Raw genomic sequence first — 21,678 nt, forward strand, 5'->3', positions numbered from 1 at the left:
TCAGTGGCGATCTGATGATCTAGATATCAGCCATTTTATCATGCTTCCTCATAATGTGGTTTCTGACCCATACAGCAGATTACAGGGTTGTCCTATATGCGTTATCTCATGAGCTGAGCCAGGTAGCTGCTTAGTAAAAATAAGTCCTATCATCATTTCCTTTTTATTCCCCAGTTTTCCTTTTTGTGTTTGTTTAAAAAACAATTCCTGATGAGAACACTGGGGGACGTAGTTTGAAGGAGATGCTGACTCCGACAATGCAAGGTACTGAATTAACATAAACAGTTGAAGCTGAAGCCTGCTAGGTTAATGACTGATGATCTCATCAATACTCGCTGTTGGAAAAAATTAACCTGCCCCAGAAAAAAACAACTATTGGACCAGACAGAAAAAAAGCCTGAAGGTTATTAATGTAATTTTTTGCGGTATTGGAGTTTGTTTCAGAAAAAGAACACGGCTGGTGACACTTTTGTCATGTGTTACTGGATATGCTTGATGTCATGTGTTACTTGATGTCATGTGTTGTCGGGTATGTTTGATGTCATGTGTTACTGGATATGTTTGATGACTAGCAATTCCAATGGACAGTTATTTTTAGACTGAGACTGTTTATCATAGATTTAAAAAAAGATTGAGCCATGTTTAGAGTGTTCTTAAAACTACTCCACTCACATATAGTTTTGTCCATTCAAAGACAATTTATGTATACTTTGGAAAAATGGGATTGTAGCCAAAAATATTTTCCTGTCACCCAGTGGGAATGTCAAGTCAAATGGCCTCCAAGTGTATATATATTACTATATGGTTTCATTTTTCAGAGGTTAATACTAATAAATAATCATTGTATTTCATATATATTTCATATATTTTGTGAAACGCTTTGAGACATCTGGAAGACGTGAAAAGCGCTATATCAAATGCAAGGATTATTATGAACAAAACACAAAATACTGCAGATGCTGGAAATCTGAAACAAAAACAGAGTGAGCTGGGAAAACTAGGCAGGTCAAGCAGCATCTATGGAGAAAGGAAAGTGAGTCAACATTTCAAGTCCACGACCCTTCGTCAGAACTCAAAGGGTCGTGACGAAGGGTCATGGACCCGAAACGTTGACTCATTTTCCTTTCTCCATAGATGCTGCTTGACCAGCCTAGTTTTCCCAGCTCACTCTGTTTTTGTTGTGCAAGAATTATTATCAGTTATAGCACCTTATCTAATCATCTTGAAGCACTTCACAGGATTTACTGTGAATTGTAGTAACTGTGATTTTTAGACAAACTTGGCATCTAATTTGCACACAGCAATATCTCACAAACTACCATGAAGCGAATGATCTGGGGCACTGTTGGCCAAGATGCCAGGAGCAACTCCCTTCTCTTTATCAATAGTGCTGTGTGATATTTAGTGTCCACCTGAACAAATAGACAGGATCTCAGTTTAACGTCTCATCTGAAGGATGGCATTTTTGACAATGCCTCAACTTTAAGTTGAAAGTCCAAACATGTGGCTTGAACCCACAACCTTCTATCTCAGAGATGAGAGAAGTACCAACTGATCCTAGGTTAATGGGTTAAATGATAAAACTTGTCTTTCGTCTTCACTTGATTCCCAGCCATTTCTTCCTTTGTTAATGTGTGCATATTCTTTATTCTGATTCACATTTTATAAACTAAACACAGTTTTTTTAATGTTATTTATTGAAAAGAGTAACTGAATACTACATTGTATTTCTGCAACCCTGTGTTTGAATCATTCCCAAACACTGAGTTATCTTTTGTACCCTGCAATACATAAACTTTTCCATTTGCCTCCTGTACCTCAATGATACTCCTGCTCCCTGTATGCCAGAACATCAAATATGTATTATTAAAGAAGCGAGAATAAATTGAATGATGGAACCAAATATTCCTCATGTACTCAATCAACATGTATATATTGTATTCCTAACCCTTGTTATTTCACAGCAAGACACATGTTGACACTGCAGTTCACTTGAAGCATGCCCCAAGAACAGTGACAGGTAAAGAGTTAGGTGTCAGAACTGAAACATATTGGGACTGATAAAGTGTGAACACTGCTTTTAATGGGCAGATGCCTTGCAGTGCAGCAAATGGAGTTTAACCCTCAATGTGACAAATTTCTTCATGTCCACCATCAATGGATGAGCTTTCAGACACTCTGACCCAGGAACTCCATCTCGGAGTTCCTACATCTCTCCCACTTCCCATCTTAAGACATATCTTTTCAACTGTGCTTTCAGCTATTTTCTCCTCCCCCATCACAGCTTCAGCTGAGTAAACATTTTGAGCTGTCCTCCCAACATGAAAGCCGCTTTATAAATGTAAATTGTTGTAATTGTGATCTGCACTTATAGGGGTATAAAATGCTATGTATTAATTATCACCAGTGACAATTATGATGTTATTTTTAACCCCAGAATGAAAAATTACTGTAAGGATCAGTAAATTTACCAGCAAGTGGAAATAACTATATTTCTGTTAAATTTTTCCACGTCTTATAAGGGCCATGAAGGAGCACCAAGATAATAATCTTTACATTTGATACAACTCCTTTCACATTGGGAGGAAGTCTCAAAAACACTTCACAAGACATGTTGTATAGTCTGTGTAATTTGTGTACTGTAAATACTACCGTTTACTTTTTCTGGCGACACCATTTGGAGTCATTACTGAGAGCAAGTGTAAACTAGAGGTAGGATACTGTATTTGCTATGTCACAGATAAATTGTGCTCGGCTGGGCTAACTTACAGCAACAAAGGTTTAGGTCAAGAGTCATGCCCACAATGGTCGTGGTCACTAGTTGGCAAGTGGAGAAGGCAGAAGCCTGGAACACCTGCTCTGCCCACAAGTTCAGGAGACTACAACTACAGTAATGGGGAGAATAAAGAGTAACACCCTCTACAGTATCATATTGTACCCAGGACCATATTGTACCCAAGTTACAGCTTCTCATATGTCACTGTGATATCACTTACACTTCCATCATTCCATGAAGCTTCTATGGAATTCCATTTTTTTTGTTAGCTTTAAAACACCATGAAAAAGTCTTTAGCAGTGAGTTTGAAAGTCTATCTCTAACCCATTGACTGATACTCAAGTCCAGTGCTGAAGGTGCACTACTTTATTTTGGAGGCACCCTCCGTTGGATGATACGTTGAATTGAGGTCCTATATGCCTCTTCTGGTGGACATTAAAGATCCCATGGTGCTGTTTGAAAAAAGAAGGGAGTTTCTTCCCAGTGTCCTGGCAAACATTCTCCCAGATAAAATTAGTCATTCACTTCATGGCTGTTTGAGAAACATTGCTGGGCGTAAATTGTTTGCCACCTTCGCTTGCAAATAACCGGCAGATCCTGTAAAACACTTGGAGATGTTTCAATAATATGAAAAAGTATGAGATTAAGAAATTATTAAATTATTATTCAAGATTAGTGAAATTCTGACTTTCACATAAGTAAACTGCAATGTACCTACAATTTACAGTCACTACACTCTACAGTAAATCCTGTGAAGCATGTTAAAATGTTTCGACATGCTAAAGCTCTATATCAAATGCAAGGATTATTATTAGTGTAAAATAAATGATAAAAAATTGGAAATGGGGCAGTTTCCCATATATTGGTACTTAAGCTTTCATTAAGGGAGTGGGTTTTAGCTCTATGTATTTATCATGCAAACTATCAGCATCGACACTGGGTTGCAACATCTAAGGATATAGAAAAATGACAGCCTTGTCATATTACCAGGTTAATATCTGTATTTGGTTGTAGGTTGATCCTAATACTAGGCTGGCACAGAACTAAGGCTGACATGATTTAGGGTTCACTCATGATTTTTCTAATAATTCTGCAGTGACACAGACTCATTTTTAGCATTTTCTAGAACATGTTCTTCATTTCATAGCAGATAACTGACAAGCGATATGTCACTATGCAGACAGCTGTCTGCCATGAAATGTGGAATATGCTCAAAATGAAGTTGCGTATGTGCAGAATTACCAGGAAAACCCTGCTTCAGTAATGTTTTGATCAGCTGGCAATAGCAGTATTCCGAGATTCTATCCTCTGTGGCAGATGCTATATAAATGCAAGTTGTTGTTGTATTACACACACTCTCTTTTAAATATAATAATAAAGTAATCTTTCCATTTGATATAGTGTCTTATCACGTCTCAAAGTGTTTTACAGGATTTATTGTAAAGTTTAGTGACTGTGTACATTATAGATGAACAAACAGCCATGTCCAATTATACTTGGGGAACACCGGAAGAAATTCCTTTCTATTTCCAAATAGTGCCATGGGATCTTTAATGTCCATCTGAATAGGCAAATGGGACTTGAGTATAGAACAACAACAACATTGTTGGTATAATCTCTCATCCAAAAGACAGCACATCTGACAATGTGCTCTTTTAGCATTATACTATGAGTTCATTGTTTTAATGTAAGGCTTAAACCCAAAACATTCTGACCCAGAAGCAAGAACAATACTTACACATCTCAACAATTTTATGTTTATTTACTGATAAAATGCATTCACAAACCATGTTCAAAACACTAATTGAGAGTTTGTGGTTTGCAATATTGAATTCAAGATGATTATTTGCTTGCTTACTGGCCAGTTTCTGGATATAACCAATTCACAATCTGAAGTTTTGCAGATCTCGTGCAAATCTCTGTGCCCTTCCTTCAGCTGGCAGGCTTTGTCCTTCCCAGCGAGTAGCTGGAGTGCACAATGTATTTTTCCACAGTTGACACCATTGCTGCTCTGTGATCAGCCAACAAACAGAATTTCTGTGGGGCAAGACCGAACCAAATTCTGTCGAAGGTATGGCTCAAAGGTTTTCTTGCCATCCCCCTCCTTCATCATCAAATGTAATGCTCTGTTTTTGCATAGTTCTCCACGTAGAAACCTAGAGGAGTACTGGCTAAATACACCCAAGGAGAGTGAGCGAGTGTGAGCATGAGTTCAGCCTCAGCCATTGCCTCTTTAGTGCATGCACATTAGGCTGCAATTTAACTCTTTGTGTTCGTGAGATTATGTTCATCGCTGCAAATAAAGAGGCGATGTGATTCCATGACAAACCTATCAGTATTATTTTTTGCTTTTCTTTGTGAACAAATCCATTCAAAATCTAATTTAAAGAAGTTTGCATCACAAAATCTTCACCATGCCGATTCAATTGTTTCAAAGCAAAGTACAGGGAAATGTCTTGCAAAAGTACCAGAATCAATGCATTTGCCTGTGAGGATTGGCACTGAGAAGGTTAGCAGGCAGCACGCGAGCACCAACTGTGATAGATTCTGGAAAGAAAGGGGGAGAAAAAAGCATGGCTCCATTTGAATAGGAAAGCAAAATCTGCTGCCGTATGATATTCCATGTGTGCCACAGAGAATGGTCGGAGTTAGAACGGTCGGCGTTATCTACAGTGACATTTCAGCTTGGATCCTTTTCTCATCCCGTGGGAACAAACTGCATTGACAGCAGTCCTGTGTCAGTTTCCATCTGACTGTCACTTTCCCTCTATTATCAGCAGTAAGCTGGGGCAGTTCCCAGTCTGGTTAGGCCGCTGATCACTATCTCTCCAGCTCTAAGATGCCCTACTGTGAACCTGACCAAGGGAAAGGGACACTGATTCTCTTTGGATCCTTTTTTTTCTTGCTTTCCTTTCTCCAGCGCCTAGCCTTTTGTGTCTGCTTTCAGAAATGCTCTGTTTGACTGGCAGCCTGTCACAGATCAGTTACCACCTAAAGCCGCTTGGCAGGTTGAGGTGACGGCCCAGGAAGGGATCTAAGTGGGTTTATCAGTGCTTCTTTACGCCTCGTGGGCTCCTTGACACAAAGGAAAGGGTATTAAAGATCTGAGGCGAACCTAAAAGCGTGAAAGCTCCTTATAGGCTGCAAAATGCAGATGTGACAAAATTTTTAAATATTCTGAGAGGCAAGCTCTTCATTCAGCCAATGGAGGGGGGAAAAAAATGTTTCTTTCAAAAATAAAAAAAAGTGTATGTTCCACTTGAATGAGGCTCGGAGCCTCTGGAACAATTAGTTTTGAGAAGCTGTGGTGAAATGGTGCCAAACAAATACTTAAGCTTTATCCTTCTCTACTGCTACTAAATCACAAATTGTATTCTTCTCCAGTTCATACAGGCAGTGTATCAGCTCTGATTAAAAAGAGCCTTCAAGAGTCAGTTTTACCATTTGCTTTACAGCTATAAATGAAAGCTATAGCCCCGCTCTATACAATAACAGGGTGAAATTGCATTCATTTTTCAGTGATATCAATAGCCAGATTTCAGAGTACATTTCCTAAAATGCATTAAATACATTTACTACATAAAACTATTAGTCAATGAGGATTGTTTTAGCATTTTACAACAAACATTAGATAGGAAAAGAAATCTTCCTCCTTTAAATAAACACGCAGCAGGATTTTATTTTTTATAATTGTTATTTTTCTGGTTATTACTTTCTCCACTCTGTTATTTGCCATTGGCTTTCTGAGAAGAATGTGGACTTTTAATCATTTGGATTTTTTTTAAATCGCACATGTCATTTGTGATAGGTTAGGTTTTAATGACTTTCCAACCCCTGAAATATCTTCTAAAGGTAATGTACAACAGCACAGTTCTTTTACGCACTATTGCACCTAACAGCATTGGCTCCGAGACGAAAGTAGAGTTTCGAAATCCAACGCTGTCTTTAATTTCCTAATTTGAAGATTACAATTTTAAGAAGCTAGCGGTTAAATTCAGAGAGTTGGCTTGAATAAGCTACACTGGGGACATGTGCTTTGGTTTCAGAAAATGTGCCCTCTGATTAATGAACAGATAGTGATCATTCCACTACGCATTTAATTAGATTGTTACTTTTATCATTAGATCTTTACCCCTGTTTGTACTTGATGCCTCCCCTCACTCCGTGCCCCTCACCCGGCTAAGGTGCACCAGCTTGCATTAACATATTATTAATAATAATCCTTGCATTTGATATAGCGCCTTTCATGATGGGAGGATGTCTCAAAGCGTTTCACAGGATATACTGTGTATATCAAATGCAAGGATTATTATATTTTGTAGGTGCTGAAAGATATGGATTTCAGCCACAGAATAATAAATCATAGGAACTCGTCGCAAAGTGACTCATAACTGGCGAGTTGTGCAGGTACAAGCTATGAGTCACTTTGCGATTTGATCCTATGATGTGGGATTTCATTCCAATGCTCATCTCAGGTCTAATTCCATAAAGCTGGATCATGGTCAATGGAGGGTCCTGCCCTTGACCCCAGCCCCCCTTCAACCCATCAGTTGGAAAACTGTGTCAGAACATTGGGTCAATCTCCAACACCAACAGTACATACCCGCAGGATTCACCAGTCACATATCAATTTGAAATTCTGGCAAATTCTGGGACACTGCTGTGCACAATTGGCTGCCACGTTTTGCCCATAAAATATACAGTCAATTCACTTTACAGTATATTCTGTGATGTGCTTTGAGACATCTCAAAGACGTGATAAAGCGCTATATCAAATGCAAGGATTATTATTATTATTAAATTAAACCCAGTGTAACCTTTGATGGACATTAAATTCAGGCTCCCCTAATGAGTAGTCATCATTACTCTGCCCATTGTGATGGATCTCAGGAAGGCTTGGGCTAAGTTGGCTGGGATGACAACAGGAGATACCACAACAATATTATGGAGCAGCATCTATTTACAAGGAAATTTTGAGGCCCTTAAGATCATAAGACGTAGGAGATGGAGTAGGTTATTCGGCCCCTTGAGCCTGCCCCACCATTTAATAAGATCATGGCTGATCTTCTAACCTAATTCCATTTACCTGCCCTATCCCCATATCCCTTAATCCTTCTATCCTTTAGGAATCTATCAACCTCAGTCTTGAATATGTTCACGGGCTGAGCATCCACAGCCTTCTGGGGTAGAGAATTCCACAAATTCACTACCCTCTGAGTGAAGAAATGTTTCCTCAACTCAGTTCGAAAAGCCTGACCTTTAATCTTGAGACTATGACCCCTAGTTTTAGATTCTCCAACCAGGGGAAACAGTCTCATGGCATCTACCAAGTCAAGATCCTTAAGAATCTTATAGGTTTCTATAAGATCACCTCTAATTCTTCCATATTCTAGAGAATATAAGTCTAGTTTTCTCAACCTTTCCTCATAGGTCAACCCCTCATCCCAGGAACCAACCTAGTGAATCTATGCTGCATCCCCTCTAAGGCAAGTATGTTCTTTCTTAAATAAGGAGACAAAACTACACACAATATTCTAGGTGCAGTCTTACCAAGGCCTTATACAACTGCAGCAGGACTGCCCTACTCTTGTACTCTAACCCTTTGCAACAAATGCCAACATGGCATTAGCCTTCCTAGTTGCTTGCTGTACCTGCATACTAACTTTTTGTAACTGGTGAACAAGGACAGCCAAATCCCTGTGAACACTAACACTACCAAGTCTCTCCCTCTCTAAAAAAAATTCGCTTTTCTATTTTTACTACCTCGGTGAATAACTTCACACTTCCCTACGTTATACTCCATCTGCCACCTTCTTGCCCACTCACCAAGCCTATCTGTTTCCCTTTGCATTCTTCATGTGTCATCCTCACAGCTTACTCTCCCACCTATCTTCGTATCATCCGCGAATTTAGATATATTAAGTTCTATCTCCTCATCTAAATCATTGATATAGACTGTAAATAATTGAGGCCCAAGCACTGATCCTTGTGGTACTTCACTTGTCACATCCTGCCAATCTGAGAAGGACCCCTTTATCCCTACTCTGTTTTCTTCCTGTTAGTCACTCTCCAATCTATGCTAATATATTGCCTTTAATTCCATGGGCTCTAATCTTATGCAGCAGCCTTTTATGTGAAGATCTGGAAATTCAAATACACCACATCTACTGGTTCTCCCCTACCTAACCTGCTAGTTACATCCTCAAAAAACTCTATAAGATTTGTTAGACATGATTTCCCTTTCGTAAAGCCATGTTGACTCTGCCTCATCATGTTATGATTTTCTAAGTACCCCACGACAACGTCCCTAATCAAAGACTCTACCACCAATGTCAGATTAACTGGTCTATAGTTCCCCATTTTTTGTCTCCCACCCCTCTTAAATATCGGCATTACATTTGCGACCTTTCAATTACTGAGAACCATTCCAGAATCCAGGGAATTTTGGAAGATCAAAAACAAAGCATCCACTATCTCTGCAGCCAACTCTTTTAAAACCCTAAGATGCAGGTCATCAGGTCCAGGAGATTTATCGGTTTTTAATCCTATCAATTTTTCTAGTACTATTGTTAATTTCTTTAAGTTCCTTTCTAACATTAGCCTCCAGGTTCCCTTTTATTTTCGGTAAGTTTTCAGTGTCCTCCACCGTGAAGACAGAAGCAAAATAATTGTTTAATGACTCTGTCATTTCTTTATTCCCCATTATAATTTCTCCTGTCTCTGCTTGCGATGGACCCACATTCACTTTTGATAGTCTCTTCCTCTTTATGTACTTGTAAAATCTCTTACAATCTGTCTTTATGTTCCGAGCTAGTTTACTCTCATATTCCATTTTTTCCCCCTTAATCAGTTTCTTGGCTTTCCTTTGCTGATCTCTAAAGCCCTCCCTATCCTTAGGTTTACTTCTGTTTTTGGCAGTATTATAGGCCTGTTCTTTTAATTTTATATTTTCCCTAACTTCTCTAGTTAGCCATGGTTGAACCACTTTTCCCGCGGTATTTTTATTTTTCAAAGGAATACGTGATCACTGGGAATTATGTATTATATCTTTAAATGTTTGTCATTGCTGGTCTACCGTCATATTTTTAAATCTAATTTCCCAGTCTATTTTAGCCAAATCTTCTCTCATACCTGCAAAGTTGGCTTCGTTTAGATTTAAGACCCTTCCTTCGGATTCAACTGTATCACTCTCTAACTTAATGTTAAATTCCATCATCTTATGGTCACTCTGCCCTAGAGGAGCCTTAACTTCCAGATTGCTGATTAGCCCTATTTCATTACAGAAAACAAGATCTAAGATAGCATGTTCCCTAGTTGGTTCCTCAGCATACTGATCCAGAAAACTCTCTTCAATGCATTCTATAAACTCATCCTCTAATTTACCTTTGCCAATTTGGTTTTCCCAGTCTATATGAAGATTGAAATCAGACACTATTAGTGTATTCCCCTTGCTACATGCTCCTCTAATTTCCTGATTAATACTCTGCCCAATACTATAACTGCTGTTTGGGGGTCTATAAACTGCACCCACTCGTGTTTTTTGCCCCTTGTTTTTCTTACCTCCACCTACACTGACTCTACATCCTGATTTTCTGATTTATAATCCTTCCTCTCCACTGTTTTTATTTAATCCTTTATTAGCAGGGCTACCCCCACCCCCAACTTATTTACCACATTGCCTATCTTTCCTATACATCGAATACCCCGGAATGTTTAGCTCCCACCCTTGGTCTCCCTGTAACCACATCTCAGTAATAGCCACTAGATCTTACCATTTATGTCTATTTGTGCACTTAGTTTGTCTATCTTGTTACAAATGCTTCGTGCATTCAGATATAGTGCCCTTAATTTTGACCTCTTACTATTTCCCCTACTTGTTAATGCCGTATTTCCTTTGTTGAGCTTTATGTCCCTACTTGACACATGCTGTTCTTTATCTCCCAAGTCACTACTCCGCTCTACAGCCGTGACTGTTCCTTGCAATGCCGGGTTACGTTTAACTATAGCTGTAACCCTCCCTTCCCCCCACCTTATAATAATAATCCTTGCATTTGATATAGCGCTTTTCATGTCGGGAGGACGTCCCAAAGCGCTTCACAGAACACACTGTAAAGTGAATTGACTGTATATTTGTGGGCGAACGCAGCAGCCAATTGCACACAGCAATGTCCCACAAACAGTCGTAGATTGAAAATGACCAATTTATTATTGTTTTTGGTTTTGGAGGGATTATTATTAGGCGTGTGGAGTAAGGAAACTTGCCCAAGGTTTCGCCCTGCCTGGAATTGAACTCAGGTCTCTCGCTTACAAAGCGAGTGCTCTAACCACTGAGCTACAGGACTCCTTAATAGTTTAAAGCTCTGCCTATCTCCCTATTTAATCGTTTTGCCAGGACAATGGTCCCAGTCCAGTTAAGGTGGAGCCCATCTCAATGGAACAGCTCCTTTTTCCCCAATACTGGTGCCAGTGGCCCATAAAATGAAATCCCTGCTCCTACACCACTCTTTCAGTCACACGTTTAGCTCTTTAGCTCTTTAATTTGTTGGTCCCTGTATCAATTTGCGCATGGCTCAGATAGTAATCCGGAGATTATCACCTTGGAAGTTCTTCCTTTTAATTTAATTCCCAGTTCATTGAACTCACTCCTCAGGTCATCACTACTAGTCCTACCTATAGTGTTGGTTCCTATGTGGATCACCACAGTTGGATCATCCCCTACATAGGAACATAGGAATTAGGAGCAGGAGTAGGCAATTCAGCCCCTCAAGCCTGCCCTGCCATTCAATAAGATCATGGCTGATCTTCTAACATAACTCCACCTGCCCACCTTATCCCCATATTCCTTAATCCCTCTATCCTTTAGAAACCTATCAATCTCAATCTTGAATAGAACAACAACAAGATTACATTTGTAGAGCACCTTTCACGTCGGGAGGACGTCCCAAGGCGCTGAACAGTGTGCAGCATTTCAGATCCGAGCTGGGATCGGGGGAGAAGGTAGGGAAGGGGAAGGGAGATGATCGATGGCATGGTCGAAGAGGAGGGTTTTGAGGCGGGACTTGAAGGAGGCTAAGGAGGGGGTGAGGCGGAGTGACTGGGGGATGGAATTCCAGAGGTTGGGGGCAGAGTGGCTGAAGGTTCTCCCGCCAATGGTGGGAAGGGTGGGGAGGGGGACGTGGAGCAGGCCGGAGCCAGCTGAGCGGAGGGAGCAGGCGGGTTGGTAGGGGGTTAGGAAGTCGCAGAGGTAGAGTGGGGCGAGGCCATGGAGGGCTTTGTAGGTGAAGACCAGGATCTTGAACTGGATTCTCTGAAGGATAGGAAGCCAATGGTGTCGGTCGAGAATGGGGGAGATGGGGTCACAGAGTTTGGTGCGGGAGAGGACATGGGCTGCAGAGTTCTGGATTATCTGCAGCCTGTGGAGGGAGGAGTTGGGAAGGCCGACAAGCAGGGCGATTGCATAGTTGAGTCTGGAGTTGATGAAGGCATGAACAAGAGCTTCAGCGGTCTGAGGTGTGAGGTAGTGGCAGAGTCAGGCGATGTTATGGAGGTGAGGGAAGGCAGAGCGGGTCATGACTTGGATGTGGGGAAGAAAAGATAGTTGAGGGTCGAACAAGACACCTAGGTTCCTGACTGGCTTGGTGAGTTGAAGTGTGCAACCATGGAGGTTCAAGGACTACAGCCTTCTGGGGTAGAGAATTCCATAAATTCACTACCCTCTGAGTGAAAAAATGTTTCCTCAACTCTGTTCGAAAAGGCTGTCCCTTAATCTTAAGACTGTGACCCCTGGTTATAGATTCTCCTACCAGGAGAAACAGTCTTACACTGTCTACTCTGTCAAGCCCCATAAGAATCTTATATGTTTCTATTCCTTCCTGATTCAAATTCTTCTCTCCCTGAAGAGACGTCCTTAACCCTGGCACCAGGAAGGTAACAGAGCCTTCGTGACTCCTGGTTGTGGCTGCAGAGAAGAGTGTCTGTCCGTCTGACTGTTTCGTCCCCTATCGCAACTGCATTCCATTTTGCTCCCCCCACTCGTGTGGCCTCCGGTATAGAGGTGCTGGGGCCAGTTAGCCCATCCTCCTCCTTACAGACTTCCTTGTTCACATAGGTTGCAAGTACCTCATACCTGTTGGACAAGGTTAAGGCCTGAGACTTCTTCACCACTCTCTCTAGGGGTCCCTTACCTGCCTGACTGTCAGTCACATTGTCCTGTCCCTGACTAGTAGCAGGATCTATACATTTACTGAACCTCAGGGGAGTGATTGTCTCCTGGATGAAACTATCCAGGAAGCTCTCACCTTCCCTAATGCTGCGCAATGCCTGCACCTCGGATTCTAGCTCAGCTACTCTAAGATGGAGATTCCTCAGTTGCAGACACTTGGTGCAGATGTAGTCACCTGGGCTCAGGCTGCCCTCCATCAACTCCCACATACCACAGTCCTCACATATCACCTGCCATGCCATTCTCTCCTCTCTCTCTCACTCTGTGTTATGGTTTTTATTGAAGTTTTTTTTAGTTTTTTTTTAGTTTTTTTTCTGGTTCTGCCTTTTGAGTGTGATGTGACGTTGATATCACTTGTCATTTTTCTACAGATGCTCAGCTCTGCCCTCCGAATCAGCAACTGCTTACCTCGGCTAGGCTTTATATACTCCCCTAGGCCTCGGCTCCTCCCCACGGTGTCCCAATTTCGTCCTCCAAATCGAATAACAGTGAACCAATTAGTTACAACGGCTCTGACATAGCGAGGGTAAAAAAATCAGTCAGGGATCTCATTCCTGCTACAATGCGTGTTCACAATGCCCACAGTCCTTGTACAGTGAAAAGATGGTCTTGCCTCAGAAGGTTGTGACTTCAAGCCCCACATAACTTTGAAATCATAGTTTAGGCTGACACTCGAGCATTGGGAAAGTCTGGGAAAGGGAAATATTATTATTGATAATGTGTGCATGTGGATGTGCGTCTTTGTGTACATTGGATGAGGACAGGACCCAAATGAGCCATGTGTTGAACAATTGAATAGCCTGCTGACATTCACTACCTACTCAGACCTGAAGAATGCTCACTTTGAAGAGATTGGGGGTGGGGGGGCTGTTGGAGCTGGTGAAGCTGTCCCTAGTCATCACCTTTAGGAAAAGAAGAGAGAAATGTAGCCAGGCTGGGGGAGGAGGGAAGAAACTAGAAAACAAACACAGAGGTTAAATTCAAAGAAACAAGTTCCCTTCAAAAAAATAAATAAATGTTTCTAAAATAACTTTGCTTGTATATTCCAGTCTGTATATTCACTGATCCATGGTTAATAGCCAAAATTTCTTCCAAGTTAACACTGGAAATAATAAATAAAAGATTTGTTTTTCTCCACTGCTGCCAAAAACCCTGCAGAGTGCTACAAAGTGGAGTATCACATCAAATCTTACTGGCAAGGTTTTCCTATGTTTTTTTAAGTGCGTTTTCAGAACTAGGTTACCTGTCTTGGTATAATAAGGAAACGTTTACAGTTTGTATCTTTGTGGAGTGGGTTTCAGTGTTCAAACACAAGGTACTCTATGGAATTTGAAGGTTGCTTAATACTGTCCAGATACTGACACTGCAGCTGGAGAAAAGCTCTTTACTGTCGATTTTAATAATTCAAGACCACTTGTAACTTGCCCGCTGATAGAGGTTTGGTCAGAACATCAGCACATCCGTACTGGAGGAAAAACATTGCATATGATAACAGCAGTCTGGGGATTGCAGACCTAAGATGTGTCATTGTGGGATAAAAGTGAATGGAAATCAAGTGGCTTCACTTCCTCCAATTCCACCATTTCCTCCTCCTCGTTCCCTTCTTCTGTAACCAAGTGAAACTTCAAAGGTCATTCACCGGCAGGACACCCTCTCACATCATGTTAAAACAGTGACTCGCTCTGGTATTGCAAAAGCTTGGCAAGAGGTCACCACCTGCCCACCTGCATTATTGAAAAAGAGGACGTTTCTCTCAGTGTCCTGGCCAATAATTCCCCAGCTAAAGTTTCTCATTCATTTTAGGTCTGTTTATGGGACATTGACTTGTACGAATTGTCCACCGTATTCACCTACAAAAATACACGGTCACTTTACTTTAAAATCCCGTGAACAGCTTTGAGATGTCTCATCAATGTGATAAGGCGCTATATCAAATGCAAGAATTATTATTAATAATAGGGGTAGCATGAACTTGAAGGAAGAAGAGCTCATATCCTCATAAACACATATCAGGCTTGTTTATAATCTTGAGACCTTGAATCACTTTATTCCAATATCCTGGAGGTAATTTGAATACTATTACAACTATAATATTTATCAAACTCCGCACTAGTTTTGAAGCAAGAGAATATGTTAATGGTATAGGAACACTCGACAGAAGAGTGTCACTTTGGATTTGCATTGTTGTCATTCAGCACTTTTATTAACTTTGTTTGTTATGTTACAACAATATATTGTACATAGTTTGTTTCCCAATAATCCACCCGAAATCCTTGTAACACATGGCAACCTTGCTATTGGTTGTCTGAGTTCAATATCTCAGATGCCATGTTCAAACTGAATGTGAAAAATGGCTGAGTTCCTGGTCTTCAGGTCATGAAGTCAGGTCAATGGCATTTCCTGCTCATAGCATGAGTGTGCAGCATGCGAGAGATTAAATATTTTTGGGGTCAGCTGGGTGTCTGACACACGCAGAAACCCTTTACCATGATTAAGGTTAAGCAACCTAACCTTAGAATTCCATACATCCCACCTGGAACTTCTCAAGATACTTATGTGCACTCTCTCATCTGAGGGAAGCATCCTGATTATCTAATTCCAGAAAGTATTAGGCTCAGATTGGCAATAGCCAAGGGACCCCTAACCAGTCTAACCAGCAGTAACTTGCCATTGAAAGCACTGTCTGGTAAGTTTTCCTACCGCTTGTCCAGCTATGACCACTCTACCCATTAGGGTTAACAAGAGGAGTTTATGAGAGGATTTGATGGACTCAATCAAGAGAAATTATTTCCACCGGTCAGTTAGAGAAGGCATCAATTCAAGATAGTTAGTAAACAAGCAAAATGAGAGCGGAGGGAGGAATTTTTTTTACGCAGAGAGTAGTTTGGATATGGAATGCCCCGTTGGGATGGTGGTTGAGGCAGAATCCATATTGGCCCCCAAGAAGGAACTAGATGAGTTCCTTAAAGAATCAGCTACAGGGATATGGGGAAAGGGCGGGTAAATATGATTGAAAGGATTGCTTCTAAGTGCACCGGCACAAGTCAAATTTCTGTGCCGTAAGTTTCTATGATTCTAGGAGCTGAATGGGAAGAAGCCCTGTCCCAGTGACCAGTCTGCCATTTAAAGTCCTGCTGATGAAAGTCCAGGCTGGCTGTGCTATCAACAGCAGTGCGCTGGAGAACTGAGGACCAGTCTGACTCGGGAACAGAACTATTGTTTCTGACATTCCTTTGCCAAAGATAGATATATATATATATATACACTAATAAAACGACAATGTCTGTCCTCACTTCAAGAAGGGTCTCAATAACCGAATGACAGAGAGACACGATTTATACCTCACCAGAAAGGTCTTGAACCTTGGAGTGACATGGACAATTTTGGGTTTTTCGTTGCAGTTACACCTGGTGGCCGCCAAGTCAAAGAGGCGCTGTGGCATTATGTGTCACAGAGCACCTATGTATGTACGCACACACTACAGTTACATCTGGTGGCCGCGCCGGTTGACCGTGGCGCTGTGGTATCCGGCACGTGGCCAAGTGCCAGTAACAAAATAACAACAAAATTGCATTTGTATAGCGCCTTTCACATCGGGAGGACGGCCCAAGGCGCGGGACAATCAGTGTTTCAGGCCTGATCTGGGGGTCAGGATTGGGGAGGGTGGAGAACAGGAGGAAGGAGAGTGACAGAAGGCACGGTCAAAGAGGAGGGTCTTGAGATGGGTCTTGAAGGAGGCGGAGGGAGGGGCTGAGGCAGAGGGACTGCGGGATGGAGTTCCAGAGGGTGGGGGCAGAGTGGCTGAAGGCCCACCCACCAGTCGGGTGGGCGAAGCGGGGGACGTGAAGCAGACCAGAGCAACAAGATCTTTAACTGTATCCTTTATGTGATGGGAAGCCAGTGGAATCGGGCAAGCATGGGGGGTGATAGAGTCTCGGAGCCTGATGTGGGAGAGGACACGGGCTGCAGAGCTCTGGATGATCTGCAGCCTATGGAGAGAGAAGTTGGGGAGTATGAGGGTCTCGGCGGACTGTGGTGTGAGTCAGTGGTGGAGCCGGACGATGTTGTGGAGGTGGGAGTAGGCAGAGGGGTTCATGACACCGATGTGGGGTAGAAAGGATAGTTGAGGGTGAAACAAAATGCCACGTTCCGGACTGGCTTAGTAAGGTGGAGCATGCAAGCACGGATGGTGCACATTCCACCAAAATAAAGAGCATAGACAAAGCTAAACTGCAGCCACAGCAACTAAATTACATTTTTAAAGCGCCAATCCCTCCCACTGAGTCGTCCCAAAAGGGGTCCTCCCACAGGAGTCCCCAGATGAGTATAGATAAAGATGAAATGTCTGTCTGTGTGTCAATCTGTATTCCATAATGGATCCTTTGGTTGCAAGCAAAGCTGCAACAGGTACAGCTCATATATATATATACATTAAAAAAATCCTTGCATTTCATATAGCGCCTTATTGTTATTATAAAATGCAAGGCTCCACCACTGTCTCACACCGCAGGCTGCCAAAACCCTCATACATGTTTTCATTACATCGAGGCTTGACTTTGCAAACTCCTTGCTTGTCGGCCTCCCTAACTCACACAGAGGATACAGTTCAAGATCCTGATCGTCATCTTCAAAGCCTTCCATGGTCTTGCTCCCCACTAACTCTGCCACCTCCTAACCCCCTACCATCCTGCCCGCTCCCTCCACTCAGTGGGCTCCAGTCTGCTTCACATCCCCTGCCTTGCTCTCCCCACCATTGGTGGGCAGGCCTTCTGCCACTCTGCCTACACTCTTTGAAACTCGATCTCGCAGTGCCTCCGCTTCACCACCGTGCTATCGATCTTCCTGCTTTCCCCCCTGCCCTCCACCCTTTCCGACCCCAGCCCCCAACTTGGATCTGAAATTCTGACTGTCCAGCGCCTTGGGACGACCTCCCGACGTGAAAGGCACTATATAAATGTAATTTTGTTGTTGTTCTGTCTTCGAGACGTCTCAAAGCGCTTCACAGAATATCCTGTAAAGTGAGTTGATTGTATATTTTGTGGGCAAAATATGGCAGCAAATTGCACATAGGGGTGTCCAACAAATAGTCATGGATTGAGTGACCAAATTCGTTTTTTAAAAAGGATTTATTATCCCTGGAAAAGCAGACTGACAATTGACTAACAACCAGGTTCCTTCTTACTGCTAGGGTAACTGAGACTCGTGGAGTAAGAAAACTTTTTGCCAACGTTATGCCCTGCCAGGAATCAAACCCAGATCCTCTCACTTGCGAGATGAGGGCTCTAACCACTACACTACAGGACTTCTTTAAATATATATATATATATTTAAAAATGGAATTGTAAATTGACATTAAATTCACAATCCTATTCGGAGGGGACCATACAGAATGACCAGTGTGCAAACAAAAATAGACCTCACAGATAAGGGCTCAATTGAGAAAGCTTTCACTCCACAGCTTGTTGTGCTGCATCACACCTGGGAATGCCATCTGCTGACATTGGGATCCCAAAATGGGACATTCTGCGATTTCCCAGCACTGCCTTGCCTTATACATAAGTATATAATGTATACTATTTATATAAAAACATAAAACATAAAAAACTTACATAAAAACGTAGCATGGTAACGCATTTAAGGCAGTAATTTAATTGTAATTCATATTCTTTGGCTGAACACTCATCAGAACTACAAGACTGATCTATCATCTGACACGTCAATGTATCAACTTAACACCCATGCAATTCTAATGTATGCCTTTTCTCTGATTTATAGTAATGTAGGACATATTTAATTCCATGCAGTGTATATTTTAATCTAATGTGTGCTAATGATCTACATTTTATCTGACCAAACATATTACACCAATGTATGCAAAATTCTGATGTGGTGTATGTTTTACTCCAAAATATGCTAATGAAATGTATATTTAATTCTTGTATAGTGTAAACTGTATGTGATGCAATGTATTATTTTAATATATACAAATGTCATACATACTTAATTCAAGCACTATCTATATTTTTTCTTAAGATAATAATAACTAGTCATGCACTTAATTCAAATGTTATAGATACGAATATGTAATTTATTGTAATGTCACTCCTGTAATGTCCTTCTAATGCATGTTTAACCCAAAGTATACAGATGGAATAAATACTTTTTTGTTATTTTGTATACAAAGGTAATGCAAGTTACTATGTAATGTATAATGTGCATTAATGTGACTTATTTTTATTGTAATTTGTATTCAATTCCAATGTATATTAATGCAATCTGCACTTTGGTTTGCTTTATTCTAATGTATGCTAATATACTCAGCATATACCATTCAGCAAAAGACATTTACAGAACATCGTTTGTTTTTTGTAATGTTCCGTGACAGAAACAAGTGTACATCGTGAAAAAAAACTGTGAAGAAATTCAATCCCTAATAACTTAATAACTTAAGCTGCTTGAAGAAAGAACAGCGAATCATAATATTCCTTTGGAGTGTATTCATAGTTTAAAAGGGATATTTTAAATCATAATTACACCATCAGGATAAATTATAGTGAATTAGAATTATGACTAAACAAGTATTAAAAAAGTAATTGACTCCAATAGGGTAGAACAGATCACCATTCATTTCACTAGGCTGGAATGTCATTAAAATAAAGAAAGTAGAAGTTGCAAGAGGAATTCCATTTTCAAGGGGGGGCGGGGAACTCAAGTTAAACAAAATGTGCCATTGTTCCGTTGCTATATATTCCACTGAAATTAATGAGGACTACCCAGTTCCCAAGCTTGGGAATGGCAGTGGCCAAAAGGGAACTTGGATAGAAGGGTAGCTCAAGCTCCTGACAAATCTTAGTGATACAAAAAAACCAGATATTATTACAAAACAATAGCTTTGCTAGCCTGTCTGTCATGATGTCTTCGTCAGGGCCAATGAGCTGCCTCAGTGATGGCCAAATAATTGGTTGTTCACTTCTGTCCTTGTCTCACCCTGACAGTTCCACAGATGCCCTGAACAATGCTCCAAAGGCTGTGCTCATTGGGGGCAAATCCTCATTAATCATTACAAGTTGACAGGAGTAGAAGCACCTGCATCTGTTAAACTAACCCTCAGTGGTTTCGTGCCGAGGCTGAGCATGCTTTAGGAGGAAAGAAAACCCAGATTTGTGGAGGGGCAAGTAATCTGAAGGCACATGTGAAAGTCATACTTTAATTATCCACGAACAATTCTACGTATTAAATTTGTTTTAACTCTTTGATGCCTGAGGAGCGCTTCCCACTATATAAAAAAAGTATTTTCTCGTCAATCTTTCCGTTCTTCAGATCTCTGCTCAATTGTCCACTCGCAATTCCCAATCTACACTGTTCTTTGAGCCCAGTAGATCTCAGGTTTGTGCAAAGCTGTTCTATAACTGACCATGAGAAGGGTTTGAGTGCAAACTGTGTCAGTTTTTCTCTTCCCTCTGTCTGAGGAAAGATCTAGTCTTGCTCATCATCACCCCTCCTTAGAATTTTGCTAATCTTGTAAGAACACAGTCGTGAGCCTCTATCAGGTCAAAAACTTAGGCAAGTTTCCTTACTCCACCCTCCTGTTTACCTAGGCAGTAAGTAGGAACCCGATTGTTAGTAGATTGGTGGATCGCTTTCCAGGGGTAATAATCCCTTCAAAAAATGAAAATGAAGAAAATAATTGGGTCACTCAATCCACGACTGTTGTGTGACACTGCTGTGCGCAGTTGGCTGCCGTGTTTCACCCACAAAATAAATAGTCAATTTACTTCATGACACACAGCAAGCACTGCTGTCTTCACCAGCCTGTCCCATTGATACCTAAATATATTAGGATTAACTAGTACAGCAACACAATTAAAAGGTAAATCTAATTGCTAGTGCAGAGTGGTAACACATTATCACAAGGATATGGCTGTCTCACTCCAAAGGTAATCTTAAATTTTAATCTTGTGTTAATTGTGGAGTAAAGTTACCACAGTCATTAAAAGGTTAAAGTGACAGCATCCTGGTGGCTCAGGAATTGCTGCGGTATTATGGACTGGAAAGTCTGATGTTTGTGTCCACAGCACCCTGTTCAGCAAGTATCAATCCGACCTGTAGTATTGTGGCAGGTAACTAACAGAATACAGGGTCTTCCACTTGGAAAAGGAGGAGAAATAGTAGACAAGATGACCTGAGCCTGTTTCATGCACCTTGGAGTGAACATCAGCAAGAAGAAGAAACAATTGGCCAAAAAAAAGGGAAATAAGAATAAAGCAATTTCCATTTGTCTATCTGTGACTTAGTGTGAACGTCATCAAATGCAAAATCCTAAAGTTATATCGTACCTTGTCAAGGAAGCCATTTCTCTAAGAACATATTGCATACTGAAAAAGATGGCCGCTGGCTTTTTACTATATTGCTTATATTTTCTCTTGTCAAATTTCCTAAAGGAAAACTTCAAGAGAAGGTAGATTTCACTTCAATTTGATTTTGATTTAAATAACAGCCATAAAAAAGGATTTTTTTTTATCAGTAGCACATTAGGCAGATATAAGTTGGACAGTTGCTTTTATTCATTGAAAATCCTCCCAGTGTTTAAACAGATCACTACTTAATAGTATGTTCAGGATTTTAATGCACATAGAGGAGTCATACAACTTTATGATTTACATAGGAGCATACCTGCATT

At 41.1% G+C, this 21,678-nt stretch overlaps 1 long non-coding RNA gene and 1 other non-coding gene across 2 annotated transcripts in view; both read right to left on the minus strand.

Moving 5' to 3' along the window:
- Nucleotides 1–21,678, minus strand: part of LOC103178290 — a 59,592-nt gene that overhangs the window by 18,351 nt on the left and 19,563 nt on the right. The gene's annotated exons all lie outside the window — the stretch shown is intronic.
- Nucleotides 11,047–11,118, minus strand: trnat-ugu. The gene has a single exon. It is a non-coding gene; the product is annotated as a tRNA-Thr (tRNA).

Source organism: Callorhinchus milii, unplaced genomic scaffold (genome assembly GCF_018977255.1).
Source record: "Callorhinchus milii isolate IMCB2004 unplaced genomic scaffold, IMCB_Cmil_1.0 Scaffold3, whole genome shotgun sequence".
NCBI classification, from domain to species: domain Eukaryota; kingdom Metazoa; phylum Chordata; class Chondrichthyes; order Chimaeriformes; family Callorhinchidae; genus Callorhinchus; species Callorhinchus milii.